The sequence below is a fragment of the Saccostrea cucullata genome, unplaced genomic scaffold (assembly GCF_032062105.1).
Source record: "Saccostrea cucullata isolate Sc308-1 unplaced genomic scaffold, CSIRO_AGI_Scuc_v1 ctg4478, whole genome shotgun sequence".
Lineage (NCBI taxonomy): Eukaryota > Metazoa > Mollusca > Bivalvia > Ostreida > Ostreidae > Saccostrea > Saccostrea cuccullata.
The window spans coordinates 16,041-34,339 of record NW_026931021.1 but is presented as its reverse complement, the minus strand read 5'-3'; the positions used below and the strand labels follow the sequence as shown (position 1 = coordinate 34,339).

At 29.3% G+C, this 18,299-nt stretch overlaps 1 long non-coding RNA gene across 1 annotated transcript; it reads left to right on the top strand.

Annotated features, from left to right (window-relative positions):
• Window positions 1–10,250: 10,250 nt before the first annotated feature.
• On the top strand, window positions 10,251–11,132 carry LOC134231066 (uncharacterized). The gene is made up of 3 exons (XR_009984497.1): window positions 10,251–10,352; window positions 10,708–10,810; window positions 11,102–11,132. It is a non-coding gene; the product is annotated as an uncharacterized LOC134231066 (long non-coding RNA).
• The last annotated feature ends 7,167 nt before the right edge of the window (window positions 11,133–18,299 follow it).

Genomic DNA, 18,299 nt, shown 5'->3' with positions numbered 1-18,299 from the left:
TGATATTTTATTAATATTTTACAATATATCTTTATAGATTGTCATTGTTTAGATATGTTTTGAATAAAATTTTGTCACAAAAAAGGTTTTAGAAGACGGTTACAACGACTAGTTACAAAAACAAAGAACGATAACTCCTATATCCTCATATAACTCTATAGTGTTTCCTTATCCCAACAATAATGATAACATTTTAGTAGTTTTTGAAAACAAAAATTAAAAGATATAATAATTTTATTATTAAATTCATTATATTTTAAAAATGCAAGAAGTTCTAAGATGTTTTCTAATGATCGTGTATAAACAAAGAGCAATAACTCTTACATCTGCCTCAAGTATTGAAGTAACAAGCCATCCAAATTTTAATTCTAAAGATTTTATGAAACTTTCACAATGTTCCTTGGTTTATATGCCTTCTGTAGCAGTTCTAATGACTAAAAAAACTACTACCAAAAACAGACATTTTCAATCAATTTTTATATAAAAATTTTACAAAATCAAACCTTGGGAAAGTCAATGATTTTTTTTCAATGCTAGTCTTGTATTTATCAAGCATATGAGAAGGAGATTTTTAGTTAATATGTGCAATGTATAAGCTCAATAATCTAAAGCCATTCATTCTTTTGAAAATTACGACTATACAGTCCTAGGAAATTATATAGACCTACAAGTATTGTTTTAAAGATATAGAAAGTGAACTAGTTTACTCATTCATAACATGGTATGAAATTGGAAAGTGATTTATATCTGACAACAGTGATAAACTAGTATTTGAATTTTTTTAAAATTACATTAAACTTTTATAATACTTTGTATTTTATAACAATTCAGTGAAATAAGGAATCAAACTGCAAAAATCAGAATTCCAGTTGACTGAGTTGAGATAGGTGTGTTTTCATCCATTAAAGACACCTGCGTTGTGAAAAACTTTCAGTTAATTAGAGAACTAGTACTCAGATGCATGGACTTGTATTCGTGTATCCTGGAAATATATTTGGTGAATATGATGAACTTGTGGAAAATAAACGTGTTTATTATTAAGTTATAACAAGTGTTTTAATTCTGTTAAAGTCCTTCTGTCGAAGATGAAAAGCACTTCTTATAATTATTAGACTGCAGCTTTAATTTTTTTTATTTGCTTATGGTGCAAATTACAATTCTTATAATGTACAATGTCACTTTAATAAATAGTAAGTCACTGACATTCAATAACGCAATTGCAGGATGTCAGAACCTAAGTTATGGACTATTAAAGTTTGGCTACTGAAGAAGTCCGTATATAAAATTCGTTCATTAAAAAAAAATTCTTTCAGATCAAAATTAAATTCAACATCTAATTTCGTTGACGTTTTTTTTTGGTACCTATAATTCATGGTGTAAATCAAATCACTATAAACACATGATAAAATTCCAAGTTTATTTTTTAAAATACTCTTTTTTGACATGTTCCATATCCAGGAGTAAACTGGCTTTAACATTTGTTTAATAATCTAATTTTTTTAATGATGAGTCCTACCAGTAAATATAATATTTTATTAATATTTTACAACATATCTTTATAGATTGTCATTGTTTAGATATGTTTTGAATAAAATTTTGTCACAAAAAAGGTTTTAGAAGACGGTTACAACGACTAGTTACAAAAACAAAGAACGATAACTCCTATATCCTCATATAACTCTATAGTGTTTGCTTATCCCAACAATAATGATAACATTTTAGTAGTTTTTGAAAACAAAAATTAAAAGATATAATAATTTTATTATTAAATTCATTATATTTTAAAAATGCAAGAAGTTCTAAGATGTTTTCTAATGATCGTGTATAAACAAAGAGCAATAACTCTTACATCTGCCTCAAGTATTGAAGTAACAAGCCATCCAAATTTTAATTCTAAAGATTTTATGAAACTTTCACAATGTTCCTTGGTTTATATGCCTTCTGTAGCAGTTCTAATGACTAAAAAAACTACTACCAAAAACAGACATTTTCAATCAATTTTTATATAAAAATTAATAATTTTACAAAATCAAACCTTGGGAAATTCAATGATTTTTTTTCAATGCTAGTCTTGTATTTATCAAGCATATGAGAAGGAGATTTTTAGTTAATATGTGCAATGTATAAGCTCAATAATCTAAAGCCATTCTTTCTTTGAAAATTACGACTATACAGTCCTAGGAAATTATATAGACCTATGAGTATTGTTTTAAAGATATAGAAAGTGAACTAGTTTACTCATTCATAACATGGTATGAAATTGGAAAGTGATTTATATCTGACAACAGTGATAAACTAGTATTTGAATTTTTTTAAAATTACATTAAACTTTTATAATACTTTGTATTTTATAACAATTCAGTGAAATAAGGAATCAAACTGCAAAAATCAGAATTCCAGTTGACTGAGTTGAGATAGGTGTGTTTTCATCCATTAAAGACACCTGCGTTGTGAAAAACTTTCAGTTAATTAGAGAACTAGTACTCAGATGCATGGACTTGTATTCGTGTATCCTGGAAATATATTTGGTGAATATGATGAACTTGTGGAAAATAAACGTGTTTATTATTAAGTTATAACAAGTGTTTTAATTCTGTTAAAGTCCTTCTGTCGAAGATGAAAAGCACTTCTTATAATTATTAGACTGCAGCTTTAATTTTTTTTATTTGCTTATGGTGCAAATTACAATTCTTATAATGTACAATGTCACTTTAATAAATAGTAAGTCACTGACATTCAATAACGCAATTGCAGGATGTCAGAACCTAAGTTATGGACTATTAAAGTTTGGCTACTGAAGAAGTCCGTATATAAAATTCGTTCATTAAAAAAAAATTCTTTCAGATCAAAATTAAATTCAACATCTAATTTCGTTGACGTTTTTTTTTTGGTACCTATAATTCATGGTGTAAATCAAATCACTATAAACACATGATAAAATTCCAAGTTTATTTTTTAAAATACTCTTTTTTGACATGTTCCATATCCAGGAGTAAACTGGCTTTAACATTTGTTTAATAATCTAATTTTTTTAATGATGAGTCCTACCAGTAAATATAATATTTTATTAATATTTTACAACATATCTTTATAGATTGTCATTGTTTAGATATGTTTTGAATAAAATTTTGTCACAAAAAAGGTTTTAGAAGACGGTTACAACGACTAGTTACAAAAACAAAGAACGATAACTCCTATATCCTCATATAACTCTATAGTGTTTGCTTATCCCAACAATAATGATAACATTTTAGTAGTTTTTGAAAACAAAAATTAAAAGATATAATAATTTTATTATTAAATTCATTATATTTTAAAAATGCAAGAAGTTCTAAGATGTTTTCTAATGATCGTGTATAAACAAAGAGCAATAACTCTTACATCTGCCTCAAGTATTGAAGTAACAAGCCATCCAAATTTTAATTCTAAAGATTTTATGAAACTTTCACAATGTTCCTTGGTTTATATGCCTTCTGTAGCAGTTCTAATGACTAAAAAAACTACTACCAAAAACAGACATTTTCAATCAATTTTTATATAAAAATTAATAATTTTACAAAATCAAACCTTGGGAAATTCAATGATTTTTTTTCAATGCTAGTCTTGTATTTATCAAGCATATGAGAAGGAGATTTTTAGTTAATATGTGCAATGTATAAGCTCAATAATCTAAAGCCATTCTTTCTTTGAAAATTACGACTATACAGTCCTAGGAAATTATATAGACCTATGAGTATTGTTTTAAAGATATAGAAAGTGAACTAGTTTACTCATTCATAACATGGTATGAAATTGGAAAGTGATTTATATCTGACAACAGTGATAAACTAGTATTTGAATTTTTTTAAAATTACATTAAACTTTTATAATACTTTGTATTTTATAACAATTCAGTGAAATAAGGAATCAAACTGCAAAAATCAGAATTCCAGTTGACTGAGTTGAGATAGGTGTGTTTTCATCCATTAAAGACACCTGCGTTGTGAAAAACTTTCAGTTAATTAGAGAACTAGTACTCAGATGCATGGACTTGCATTCGTGTATCCTGGAAATATATTTGGTGAATATGATGAACTTGTGGAAAATAAACGTGTTTATTATTAAGTTATAACAAGTGTTTTAATTCTGTTAAAGTCCTTCTGTCGAAGATGAAAAGCACTTCTTATAATTATTAGACTGCAGCTTTAATTTTTTTTATTTGCTTATGGTGCAAATTACAATTCTTATAATGTACAATGTCACTTTAATAAATAGTAAGTCACTGACATTCAATAACGCAATTGCAGGATGTCAGAACCTAAGTTATGGACTATTAAAGTTTGGCTACTGAAGAAGTCCGTATATAAAATTCGTTCATTAAAAAAAAATTCTTTCAGATCAAAATTAAATTCAACATCTAATTTCGTTGACGTTTTTTTTTTGGTACCTATAATTCATGGTGTAAATCAAATCACTATAAACACATGATAAAATTCCAAGTTTATTTTTTAAAATACTCTTTTTTGACATGTTCCATATCCAGGAGTAAACTGGCTTTAACATTTGTTTAATAATCTAATTTTTTTAATGATGAGTCCTACCAGTAAATATAATATTTTATTAATATTTTACAACATATCTTTATAGATTGTCATTGTTTAGATATGTTTTGAATAAAATTTTGTCACAAAAAAGGTTTTAGAAGACGGTTACAACGACTAGTTACAAAAACAAAGAACGATAACTCCTATATCCTCATATAACTCTATAGTGTTTGCTTATCCCAACAATAATGATAACATTTTAGTAGTTTTTGAAAACAAAAATTAAAAGATATAATAATTTTATTATTAAATTCATTATATTTTAAAAATGCAAGAAGTTCTAAGATGTTTTCTAATGATCGTGTATAAACAAAGAGCAATAACTCTTACATCTGCCTCAAGTATTGAAGTAACAAGCCATCCAAATTTTAATTCTAAAGATTTTATGAAACTTTCACAATGTTCCTTGGTTTATATGCCTTCTGTAGCAGTTCTAATGACTAAAAAAACTACTACCAAAAACAGACATTTTCAATCAATTTTTATATAAAAATTAATAATTTTACAAAATCAAACCTTGGGAAATTCAATGATTTTTTTTCAATGCTAGTCTTGTATTTATCAAGCATATGAGAAGGAGATTTTTAGTTAATATGTGCAATGTATAAGCTCAATAATCTAAAGCCATTCTTTCTTTGAAAATTACGACTATACAGTCCTAGGAAATTATATAGACCTATGAGTATTGTTTTAAAGATATAGAAAGTGAACTAGTTTACTAGTTCATAACATGGTGATTTATATCTGACAACAGTGATAAACTAGTATTTTAATGATTTCTTAATTTTTTTTTTTTTTTAGATTACAATACATTGAACTTTTTTAATACTTTGTATTTTATAACAATTCAGTGAAATGAGGAATCAAATGGCAAAAATCAGAATTCCAGTTGACTGAGTTGAGATAGCTGTGTTTTCATCCATTAAAGACACCTGCGTTGTGAAAAACTTTCAGTTAATTAGAGAACTAGTACTCAGATGCATGGACTTGTATTCGTGTATCCTGGAAATATATTTGGTGAATATGATGAACTTGTGGAAAATAAACGTGTTTATTATTAAGTTATAACAAGTGTTTTAATTCTGTTAAAGTCCTTCTGTCGAAGATGAAAAGCACTTCTTATAATTATTAGACTGCAGCTTTAATTTTTTTTATTTGCTTATGGTGCAAATTACAATTCTTATAATGTACAATGTCACTTTAATAAATAGTAAGTCACTGACATTCAATAACGCAATTGCAGGATGTCAGAACCTAAGTTATGGACTATTAAAGTTTGGCTACTGAAGAAGTCCGTATATAAAATTCGTTCATTAAAAAAAAATTCTTTCAGATCAAAATTAAATTCAACATCTAATTTCGTTGACGTTTTTTTTTTGGTACCTATAATTCATGGTGTAAATCAAATCACTATAAACACATGATAAAATTCCAAGTTTATTTTTTAAAATACTCTTTTTTGACATGTTCCATATCCAGGAGTAAACTGGCTTTAACATTTGTTTAATAATCTAATTTTTTTAATGATGAGTCCTACCAGTAAATATAATATTTTATTAATATTTTACAACACATCTTTATAGATTGTCATTGTTTAGATATGTTTTGAATAAAATTTTGTCACAAAAAAGGTTTTAGAAGACGGTTACAACGACTAGTTACAAAAACAAAGAACGATAACTCCTATATCCTCATATAACTCTATAGTGTTTGCTTATCCCAACAATAATGATAACATTTTAGTAGTTTTTGAAAACAAAAATTAAAAGATATAATAATTTTATTATTAAATTCATTATATTTTAAAAATGCAAGAAGTTCTAAGATGTTTTCTAATGATCGTGTATAAACAAAGAGCAATAACTCTTACATCTGCCTCAAGTATTGAAGTAACAAGCCATCCAAATTTTAATTCTAAAGATTTTATGAAACTTTCACAATGTTCCTTGGTTTATATGCCTTCTGTAGCAGTTCTAATGACTAAAAAAACTACTACCAAAAACAGACATTTTCAATCAATTTTTATATAAAAATTAATAATTTTACAAAATCAAACCTTGGGAAATTCAATGATTTTTTTTCAATGCTAGTCTTGTATTTATCAAGCATATGAGAAGGAGATTTTTAGTTAATATGTGCAATGTATAAGCTCAATAATCTAAAGCCATTCTTTCTTTGAAAATTACGACTATACAGTCCTAGGAAATTATATAGACCTATGAGTATTGTTTTAAAGATATAGAAAGTGAACTAGTTTACTCATTCATAACATGGTATGAAATTGGAAAGTGATTTATATCTGACAACAGTGATAAACTAGTATTTGAATTTTTTTAAAATTACATTAAACTTTTATAATACTTTGTATTTTATAACAATTCAGTGAAATAAGGAATCAAACTGCAAAAATCAGAATTCCAGTTGACTGAGTTGAGATAGGTGTGTTTTCATCCATTAAAGACACCTGCGTTGTGAAAAACTTTCAGTTAATTAGAGAACTAGTACTCAGATGCATGGACTTGTATTCGTGTATCCTGGAAATATATTTGGTGAATATGATGAACTTGTGGAAAATAAACGTGTTTATTATTAAGTTATAACAAGTGTTTTAATTCTGTTAAAGTCCTTCTGTCGAAGATGAAAAGCACTTCTTATAATTATTAGACTGCAGCTTTAATTTTTTTTATTTGCTTATGGTGCAAATTACAATTCTTATAATGTACAATGTCACTTTAATAAATAGTAAGTCACTGACATTCAATAACGCAATTGCAGGATGTCAGAACCTAAGTTATGGACTATTAAAGTTTGGCTACTGAAGAAGTCCGTATATAAAATTCGTTCATTAAAAAAAAATTCTTTCAGATCAAAATTAAATTCAACATCTAATTTCGTTGACGTTTTTTTTTGGTACCTATAATTCATGGTGTAAATCAAATCACTATAAACACATGATAAAATTCCAAGTTTATTTTTTAAAATACTCTTTTTTGACATGTTCCATATCCAGGAGTAAACTGGCTTTAACATTTGTTTAATAATCTAATTTTTTTAATGATGAGTCCTACCAGTAAATATAATATTTTATTAATATTTTACAACACATCTTTATAGATTGTCATTGTTTAGATATGTTTTGAATAAAATTTTGTCACAAAAAAGGTTTTAGAAGACGGTTACAACGACTAGTTACAAAAACAAAGAACGATAACTCCTATATCCTCATATAACTCTATAGTGTTTGCTTATCCCAACAATAATGATAACATTTTAGTAGTTTTTGAAAACAAAAATTAAAAGATATAATAATTTTATTATTAAATTCATTATATTTTAAAAATGCAAGAAGTTCTAAGATGTTTTCTAATGATCGTGTATAAACAAAGAGCAATAACTCTTACATCTGCCTCAAGTATTGAAGTAACAAGCCATCCAAATTTTAATTCTAAAGATTTTATGAAACTTTCACAATGTTCCTTGGTTTATATGCCTTCTGTAGCAGTTCTAATGACTAAAAAAAACTACTACCAAAAACAGACATTTTCAATCAATTTTTATATAAAAATTAATAATTTTACAAAATCAAACCTTGGGAAATTCAATGATTTTTTTTCAATGCTAGTCTTGTATTTATCAAGCATATGAGAAGGAGATTTTTAGTTAATATGTGCAATGTATTAGCTCAATAATCTAAAGCCATTCTTTCTTTTGAAAATTACGACTATACAGTCCTAGGAAATTATGTAGACCTATAAGTATTGTTTTAAAGATATAGAAAGTGAACTAGTTTACTCATTCATAACATGGTATGAAATTGGAAAGTGATTTATATCTGACAACAGTGATAAACTAGTATTTGAATTTTTTTAAAATTACATTAAACTTTTATAATACTTTGTATTTTATAACAATTCAGTGAAATAAGGAATCAAACTGCAAAAATCAGAATTCCAGTTGACTGAGTTGAGATAGGTGTGTTTTCATCCATTAAAGACACTTGCGTTGTGAAAAACTTTCAGTTAATTAGAGAACTAGTACTCAGATGCATGGGCTTGTATTCGGGTATCCTGGAAATATATTTGGTGAATATGATGAACTTGTGGAAAATAAACGTGTTTATTATTAAGTTATAACAAGTGTTTTAATTCTGTTAAAGTCCTTCTGTCGAAGATGAAAAGCACTTCTTATAATTATTAGACTGCAGCTTTATTTTTTTTTATTTGCTTATGGTGCAAATTACAATTCTTATAATGCACAATGTCACTTTAATAAATAGTAAGTCACTGACATTCAATAACGCAATTGCAGGATTTCAGAACCTAAGTTATGGACTATTAAAGTTTGGCTACTGAAGAAGTCCGTATATGAAATTCGTTCATTAAAAAAAAAATCTTTCAGATCAAAATTAAATTCAACATCTAATTTCGTTGACGTTTTTTTTTGGTACCTATAATTCATGGTGTAAATCAAATCACTATAAACACATGATAAAATTCCAAGTTTATTTTTTAAAATACTCTTTTTTGACATGTTCCATATCCAGGAGTAAACTGGCTTTAACATTTGTTTAATAATCTAATTTTTTTTCTTTATTTACATGATGAATAAGAAACACATTTTTTAATAAAGAAAATGGATAAATAACAGTTACATCTCTGCATGGTATTTGTTCTACAAATTAATACAAAACTTCAATGGTTGTGCCTTTAATACTATTATTTGGAATCTTTTCATACAAGTCAAGAATTTACAATACAGTTTATGCTGACTTAGTCTATTCTGAATCATAATTCTTTATTAATTTAATTTTCAAGGAATGTTTTTATTTATGAAATCAAATACCAACATTTTTGATTAATGACCTTATTTGTCATACATAATAGTAGCTGAAATTTCAATAATTCTACATTTAATTAAATATTTTATTTGAATTCCAAATGGTGTAACCTAGCCCCAGCCTTGTTCAAAAGTTATTGTAATATGTATACAAACAACAAGGAGATTGAAAGGTGTGAATAATATCCCCCAGGTGTTGTGTACAGGTATACCAGGGACGTACCTCTACAGGTGTCTGTGAAATGTGTATATACACAATAAACATGGGTGTCAGGAAAACTTACCAAGTTGTTGTTAAATTACATAAAACCACAGTAAAACTATTTTAGTTTGTAAGAAACAAAGTAATAATATAAAAATCATTATAATAAAATAAAACTTACTTTGAGTTGTATATAATATAATATTGGAAGAATATTTTCAAACGAAACTTAAAAATTCAAGTAAAACAGAAGAACAAATTAAATTCAGAAATAGCACCATATTAAATTAACTTCCTTATTAAAAATTTATTTTTACAAATATCTATTTTATTTTTTTTTAGAAAAAAAGTTAGCTATCAACAGTACTTAAACATTGTCAATATAGTTCTTGGCCATTGTTTACATTTGAACAGATTTATCGTTCTTGACTGTGGTCTGAAATTTACAATCGTCTATTTAACACACTTAAAACATTTTATCAAATTTTTTTTGATATATGATCAAATAAATATAATATTCTTTCAAAATAACCCTTTATTATATGTATTTATTGGCTCTTTTGCTGTGGGACTCACGTAGGACTCATGTGGGACTTATTTTCTCCGTGGGACTTGTTTTAGTATCAGCGTGCCATGTTGATGCTCCACAGAAGGAAAGTTGGAACGAGTGCCACGAACAGGGGGATCATGGTCAGCTTGGGATGGAAGAAGATGACGACATTTTAAGACCAGTAGGTACAATATTGTACAGTATTTTATGTGTCCTCGAACGAAGAATGTTTCTGCTACTTTTGATTAATCCGGGCACCATACATAAAATGCCCGACGGCGATGGTGAAATCGTTAGGACAAGCACTATTTCTGTAATAAATATTTAACAAATCTAAACATATCATTAAGATCATTGATTTTAACCCGAATTTCCTTATTTGGAATCGAACTGGTGTAAAGAATTTTACCTGTACCTTCCTTTGTTCAAGATAACATTTACAGAGTATGATGTACATGTGATTAATTATATATTTTGTAATGCATCTTCATGACCATTTTCAGCTCTTATCTTGCATGTTTCGATTGTTTTAATAGTTGCTGCATTGCCTGAGATGATTTTCACAGCCCTGGCCTTTGATAAAAGTGCATATTATACATGTAGATGCTTAACCAATCAGTCACTAGGCTTGTGAATATGGTGAGAACCAGCTCAAATTATCATTCAAAACAAATAAACTAACTTTGATTTTATTAATCTATGTCTTTAAGCATAAGATTAAAAAAAATATTGCAACTATGCCAAGTAAACAACATTTAAAGATTTATATTCTTAACATGCCTAATTTCCATATCCTTATCATTTTTAACTATGAATTCTGAAAGGTAATCTAAACATGCTAACTGCATGGGTATGTATAATTATTATAGATCAAATATAATCAAAGATATCATCTTCTATGAACTAGTATGAAGTACATGCATTTTACAGGAATCCGGATGCTCACAAGATTTAGGACAAGAATTGTATAAAAAAATGGTAAGATTTCTTCATTATTTTCTTAATCAATAAAATCACATGAATTGAAATTCATTTTTTTCAATGTTAGTCAGGCATTGAGCTTCAGCTCTAGCCTTTTCATTTAAGCTCACCTGAGCCATTTTAAGGCCTAAGTGAGTTTTTTGATCAGTGTCACAGTCTGGTGTTTCTCTGTTGTCTATAAACTTTTCACATTTTTACATTTATCAGAATTAAACCTAATTTGAACAAAAAATTGCAAGATGGTGAATTCATATTCTACAGTAAACTGATCTGCCAGGTAGAAAAGAACAATTGTTTTGTAGAGCTTTAGTTTATTATTTGTCCATATATTTATACTGATATCAATAATGATACATCTTAAATGGTCATCTCCTCTTTCAGAAATTGTGCAAGGAAAGTTTGAAGTGTTTGTTTGAATGATCAACATCGAACTTGCTGAGCCTTTGTACTAAAAGTGAATCCGTTGGTGACGCCAATTATCTGTCAACCCTCTGCAAATTTTATGGGATATCTGTGAGGATGTGATTCTAGCAACATGTCAGTTTTGTATCTTCCATAATTGGGATCTTTGGCACGTACATTGGTGGAAAATAGCAACTGTTCATTTTATGGGATCTTTGTATCAATGAAGTTGTGTACTACATATATTTTTGCATTTAATACATGTGTTTGTCACTCTAGTCACAAACTTTGTACAGTAAATTTACATTGGCCACTGGCACTTTATTGTAAATGTATATCCTGTTGAGGTTTCAATTACCTCTCCCAATCCTTGGCCAATGTCATTTAATGAATCTATCCTCTTATTTAAAAAAAAAAAATGCATACTTTAGTTTACTACAAACATGTATATCATAACTTGATTATCATTAATTTAACCAAAGTGATCCCACAGTAATCTTTTTTTTTCTTGGATATTTCTGTTAAAAACCTTTGATGTAAAATACTTTGCAGTTTCATTGAGAATACATACATTTTAAAAAAAGTGTGCTTAAATTGTACATCTGAGTGGTATACATGTATGCTATTATATTTGTCTCAAAAAACATTGTAAAAGAAACTGAATTTTTTATTTTGCAACTTGTTTAAAGTTTGATGTTAGAGAAAATTTGGTCGAACAAAGTTGTGTGATGAAAAACGACATTAATTAAAGCACCTTATGATGAATATAACTGTTTAATTTAAATTATGAAGAATCACAAGTAATGAATGTGAAAAAAAAATGCTGTCATGCAATGGTGATGCAGTGTTTGTTTAATTAAAATCAAATAAAAACACGAAATGTTTAGAGATTTCATGATTTATTTTTTCAGATAGTTGGTGAAAGAATGTTATTAGATATAAATTATGCCAGGGGCTTGTTCAACAATTGCATCTGCATGCAAAATTTGTATTATGAGAGTAATGAGTGTTTTCTGTCAATCATTTTTGTCAATTATTTTAGTCTTCATGAAAATTCATGAACATTCAGAATACCTTGAACTCTACATTTTTTTCTGTCTTTAAAATGAAAATTACCAATATTCATATAAATTCATCATTTGTTCATGAACTACATTTAATGAATATATTCATGAATAAAGTTCATGAACCATCTTTATGAACCAGTCATGAACCGTTCATGAACACATCATGAATGTTCATGAACGATTCATAAAAGTTCCTGAAATTATGAATTTCACCTCGCAGGGGAATGCTAGAAAAACATAATACAGATTTATTTTAACAAAGAATAGAAATTCAGTTTTGACATTGGCCTATTCGAATAAATTAGACATGCTTCATCATCATTTAGTTAGAGAATTCCATAATATCCCGAAGCCTCCGGAAACTATCACTTTAGAAGAAGCAGCTGCAGCAAGATAGTTTGAGTGACTCTGGAACAATTTCTATATTGAAAAACCAATACAGAATTTAAGAATGTGCAGTGTGTGTGAATTGTTATTGTACTTTAAGCTTTCACTACATCAGATCTGCTTCCCGAAGAACGACTTGCCAATTCGTTATAAATTTCGTACAGCTTTTGAACTTACCAACCTTTACACTTTCAGACTAGAAAAAGATCCTCCAGTTGCATCGCTCTTTAAGAACTTTGATGCATGTTTAAATCCCATCTCATATTGGGGGTCAGATGCCATTTATTATGAAGACAATATTTTTCCACATAAGTAATTTTTAATATGCATCCATCATCTAATACCTACGAAGGAATTCAAGTTTTCCTGTCAATGCACAAGTTAAATCAAGGCTCAGTTATACCATCTCTCATCTTTTTGGATTGAATAGGTACGCCTAGATGTGGTGCAGGATATCGCGGCTAGTCTTGTCTCGCGGATATCGAGGGGAATTTTATTTATCCCTGTCCTGACCGAGCTGCAATGGCTTCTGGTCCTATATCGACAACAATTTAAGATATTCCTGCTTACCTATTTTGGCCTGTTTGGATGTATTTCCTTATATGTACGAAACATCATTGCTTTGACCCTGAGGTCCACGCATAAAATATATGAGGGAAGTTTAACCGGATGTCACTGGCAAACGCCAGGCCTCTAAGACAACTTGCCCGTAGAATAATTCGACCAATTCAACTTAAAGTATGCCGTTCATTGGCAAATCTCGCTTTTAAATTTGCATTTATTTATTTATTTAATATATGTTCATTGATGGCTCAGTATTTCTCTATTAGACATATACTGTTACAGTGTATATACAAGCATTTTTTTTTTTTAAAAAAGTAGGAAGAACTAGCAGTACAAAAATAACTTATTAACAATTTGAATTGAAAACTTCATTCAAAGATTAGTTCTAGCTTTTAAAGATATAGCGGATCTTCCAAGGCATTAGTTTTGTGCACCAAAGCTCGCAAAATTATTTAATATTCAGCAATCCAAATACGCCTTGATGGATGTCTGCAGCAATGGTTTCGATGTAGGGGATTGGAGGGACCCCCCAAAAAATATGCGTACTACTGTACTGTGCTTCACATTGACCCTCAGATCTATTTACCATTGCTAGATTTATTCCGTATGAATCCAGACCAGATGTCAAGTCCCAACCATTATGGGTTATGTGTATCAAAATAGACCGATATACAGAAATGACAAAACTGTAGGCTTATTACCTGACGTCACGGCGTAAGGCTGTATAAAGATTGATATTTCCGAGGTGCGAAGATAAGAGGTCACAGTTAGCCAGCATAATTTTGTGCATGCTGATTATCACTGGAATTTGTTACCTCCGTTTCATCAAAACATTTAGCAGAAAAAAATAACCGTCTTACTGATACAATATATTTATGTGTTTATTTCCCTTAGTTTTTTTTTGCTTGCAGCTGTTTATTTCATGCGATTTCATATACGGACATGTCCGTTTGACCTTTTCTGCATTTCTGTACTATTGGATGAGTCCATTTATCTTCGAGGTAAGGGGTGTCACAATCATTTTGCGCCAAATGTCACGTGTATATCTTCGCGCCCTTTTTCTTGATGATTCTACTGCACTGCGGTGAATGGAAATGGAAATTCAAGTCTGTTCTTTTTATCGGAATTTCGAACTTTGGGGAAAAAAAAGATATCGGTGATATTGTGAAAGAAGTTAGAAGTTACATCAATTAAAGAAAATGATTAAAAGGAAACGGAAAAAATGTTCTTCAGAGGAAAACTGGCCAAATACACATAATATTTCTGATCATATCTCGCCCGCACTCGCAGCCCCCTCCCCCTAGTTTTCAGAGATAAAATTCTTTCTCTTATGAAACACAGAAATAGACTAAGGAAAAGTGTTCCTCTTATTTCAGGATTGAGGAATACTAGATAAGGAATCACCTCCAAGTTCATTGGGTCATTTATGCATAACGGGCTGTTTCCAACAATCGTTGATGCTCTGGCATGCCCAACAGTCTAGTGCTTAAACATATTCTGAATGTTAATCATAACGATTCATTTATTTCTTGTAGTTATCATATCCTCAGCTGTCTTCCTGGTAGTCTATGCAGTTGAATCAAATTCTAAATTTTAATTTTAAAATCAATATATAATCTTTACATAGGCACGGCTTTCCAGCATACATTAATTCATATCTTCTAAAACCATTATAGAGTTTCGGAATGAGGAGCTGAGCTTTACGTCGCGGATTCGAATCCACTGCAGGACGTGGAGATCGGTCCTGAGGATGAGACCGTTTAATACCAAGTCCCGAGTCGCAGTAGGTGTTAGAACACGAAAAAGATTACATTAAACTGCTTATTGGTCCTGAGTTCAAAGTATTTGTAACACTCCACATGCGTCCTTATACAACAAACGAAAAACAGATCAAAACCAATTTTTAACACATACAAAGTATACCTTTTAAATAAAATCCCACTGTTCCTTTTCCATCAGACGGAGAGGGGGAAGGAGCTGCCCCCCCCCCCCACTTTTTTTCCAAACCTTACTTTTACTATACATAGGAATGTTAGTTGAAAGGTTGGAAACCCCCCGCCCCCCCCCCCCCTGAATATAACAGGAAATTTATTAAAGAGAATTGCAGTATTTAATGCTAAAAAAGTTGATACAGAAAGAACTTTACACTGAAAAAAAGTTGGTCACGACCCCTCCCCCTCCCCCCACCCCCAAAATAGGATATTCAACATTGGGCATATTCCTTTTTTTGCAGGTGAATGAAAAAAAGTTCTCTAGCTGCCCCCCCCCCTCCCCACTTTCAAAAACGAGGCTGTCCATTGCCTCATAAGTAGCAAACAACTTAAAATTAATGCATGATGTTTTGTTCGACGTCTTCATAATTTACTCTAATGAAATAATTACACATCACCCCAATGTAAACGTTTATATAAATAACTTATCATGATTAATAGGTTCTATAGATATTGATTGCATTAGTCAGGCAAGCTTTTCGAAAAGCTATTACTTGTCGGAGATAAAATTCAACAATTCTGTTAGGAAAGTATTATCAGTGAAAGTGGACAGATCATTGTAGAAATGTGAATGAATCTACATGAATATTCATGTATCCCAAATAAGACCTAATTATCTATCCTTAAATATCTATTACCAATATAATACTCTGATGTTAATTCAAAGTATTTTACAGTAGGTAGAAAAAGATTAACCAAGAGAAAGTTTCGAAAATTAATTAACTTTGCAAAAATCAATTAATAGAAATTGCATCGAAGTCTATGGAAACAAGCGACTGTTTTAAATAAAAACTCAAATTATAGGAATATCAAAAAATTTGGGTGGAAAGATCCATTAAATAATTAGAAATATAATGACGATTGATTTTTTTCCTCGTAATTTTTAAAAAATGATTTTTACTATTTTAAAAAGGAAAAACATTTAACTAGGGTCAAGGTTGTAAACTAGGACATGTTCCATTCTAACATCCTAATAGTAATAAATAGGAAATATGTCTAATGTACTGTGTATTTACCCCTTTAAATTTTTTTTCTTTCACATCCCTTGAATCTGAGGTTAAAGGATGGAATTAACCTAGAAATTTTGTCTACTTGAAGTTCGGTAAGAAACACATGCATATGGTCCGCGTATTGCAGTCCTTTTTGAAGGGACGGCAATTGTTGTATTTATAAGCCAGCTTAAAATTAATAACCATGATAATATATTTATAATTCTTGTGCGTCCATAGTGTGTGCTTGGATTTTTGAAGAATGGGCTTTTAGCTTGGATGTATTTCCGACATACGAATAACATGCGGAAATGTTGATTTTTAGCTGCTTTAAACTCTTTAATTTTTTAAAATTTGCTTTTTTTTGAAATTTAGTCCCAATTCCTTTAATTTTTTTTAACTTTTCAAAAGTCTTTTTAGAAAAATTTAAAAAGGTTTTTCTTTGATTTTAAACCCACTTGGAAAAAATGGGGTACTAGTAGTTTTTTTTACAATGCTCGGCTGATGGTTCCACCTTGTCTGTCTGTCTGATTGTTGTCTGACTGTCCCTAACCCATGTTTGTCACAGAGTTCTCTATGCCTATATACATGTGAGATTTTAGCACAATCTTTGTTTAATCTTGCCATAGGATAGGATTATTTTGTACGAATCCAATATTAAATTCCTTTATGTGCATGTTCATCTGTCCGTACGAAGTTCCCGTCGCACTTTTCTCAGCGCTATTAATCATCGCTGATGCTTGAATGCATATGGATTATTTCCCGTCGCAATTTTCTCAGCAAGTCCATCGCAGATGCTTGAATGCATATGGGTTATGTTTTATAGATTTTTTACTTAGGCATTTCATCAAGTGGGTTTTATTTTTGTACAGTGTACGTATTTGTTGTCAATTCCTGTTGATCCTTGTGTCAGTCGTTCCATTTTATGTTATTAGCTTTTTCAGTAACTTTTCGCAAATTCTTAAAAATTCCCCTTTTTTTTTTAAATGCCCTAAGAGGAATCAATTTTGTACAAATCCAATGCCTTTAATTTAAGTTGAATATGACTTGATATGGGGGTGTGCATTACGTCAGAGCGTGGATTTTGCTATACAGTATAGTTACCACTTAATATTAAAATGACTCACCGACTTGTACTATTTCTTCTTTAGTGCTTTAACTAAAGGAGTTATTTCTTTACGGGATGTAAATCATGTAATTGATTTTTACCATATTTTGTTTTTGCTTTTGATGTTTTTGTTTTGTATCGTTGCTGCATTATTCTAATCTGTCTTTAATTTTTATGTACATTTATTTTTTGTATTATCTTATGAATTGACAATAAGATTTAACAAAGCAACAGTCATTTAAAAAATCCGTTCTTTCAGGTTTTATTTATATTTGTATTTTATAAAAAAAAAAAATAATAAAAGAGAGGGTGTGTTTTATGCATAATAAAAAGTTTTTTTGGTTGCTCATTTGTTAAATTAACATGGATCTTTAAAGTTTGCTTTTGATTTTTGGGTTTTACAAGTCTACAAATTTTTACATGTAAATACCATGAAACCATAGAGGATGGAGGAGATTGTGTTTTGAACATATATATATAACAGAAAAATCTGTTTTTTTCCCCACATGTGCACTTGTTTAATATGAAAAAGAACATAATCAACGTACAGTATTCTGTTTTAAAAATATACCCGGTAATCCATTTAAAATCTTATATATATATGGCGTATTTTTATGAGTTCTGCCTAACTAAAATTTA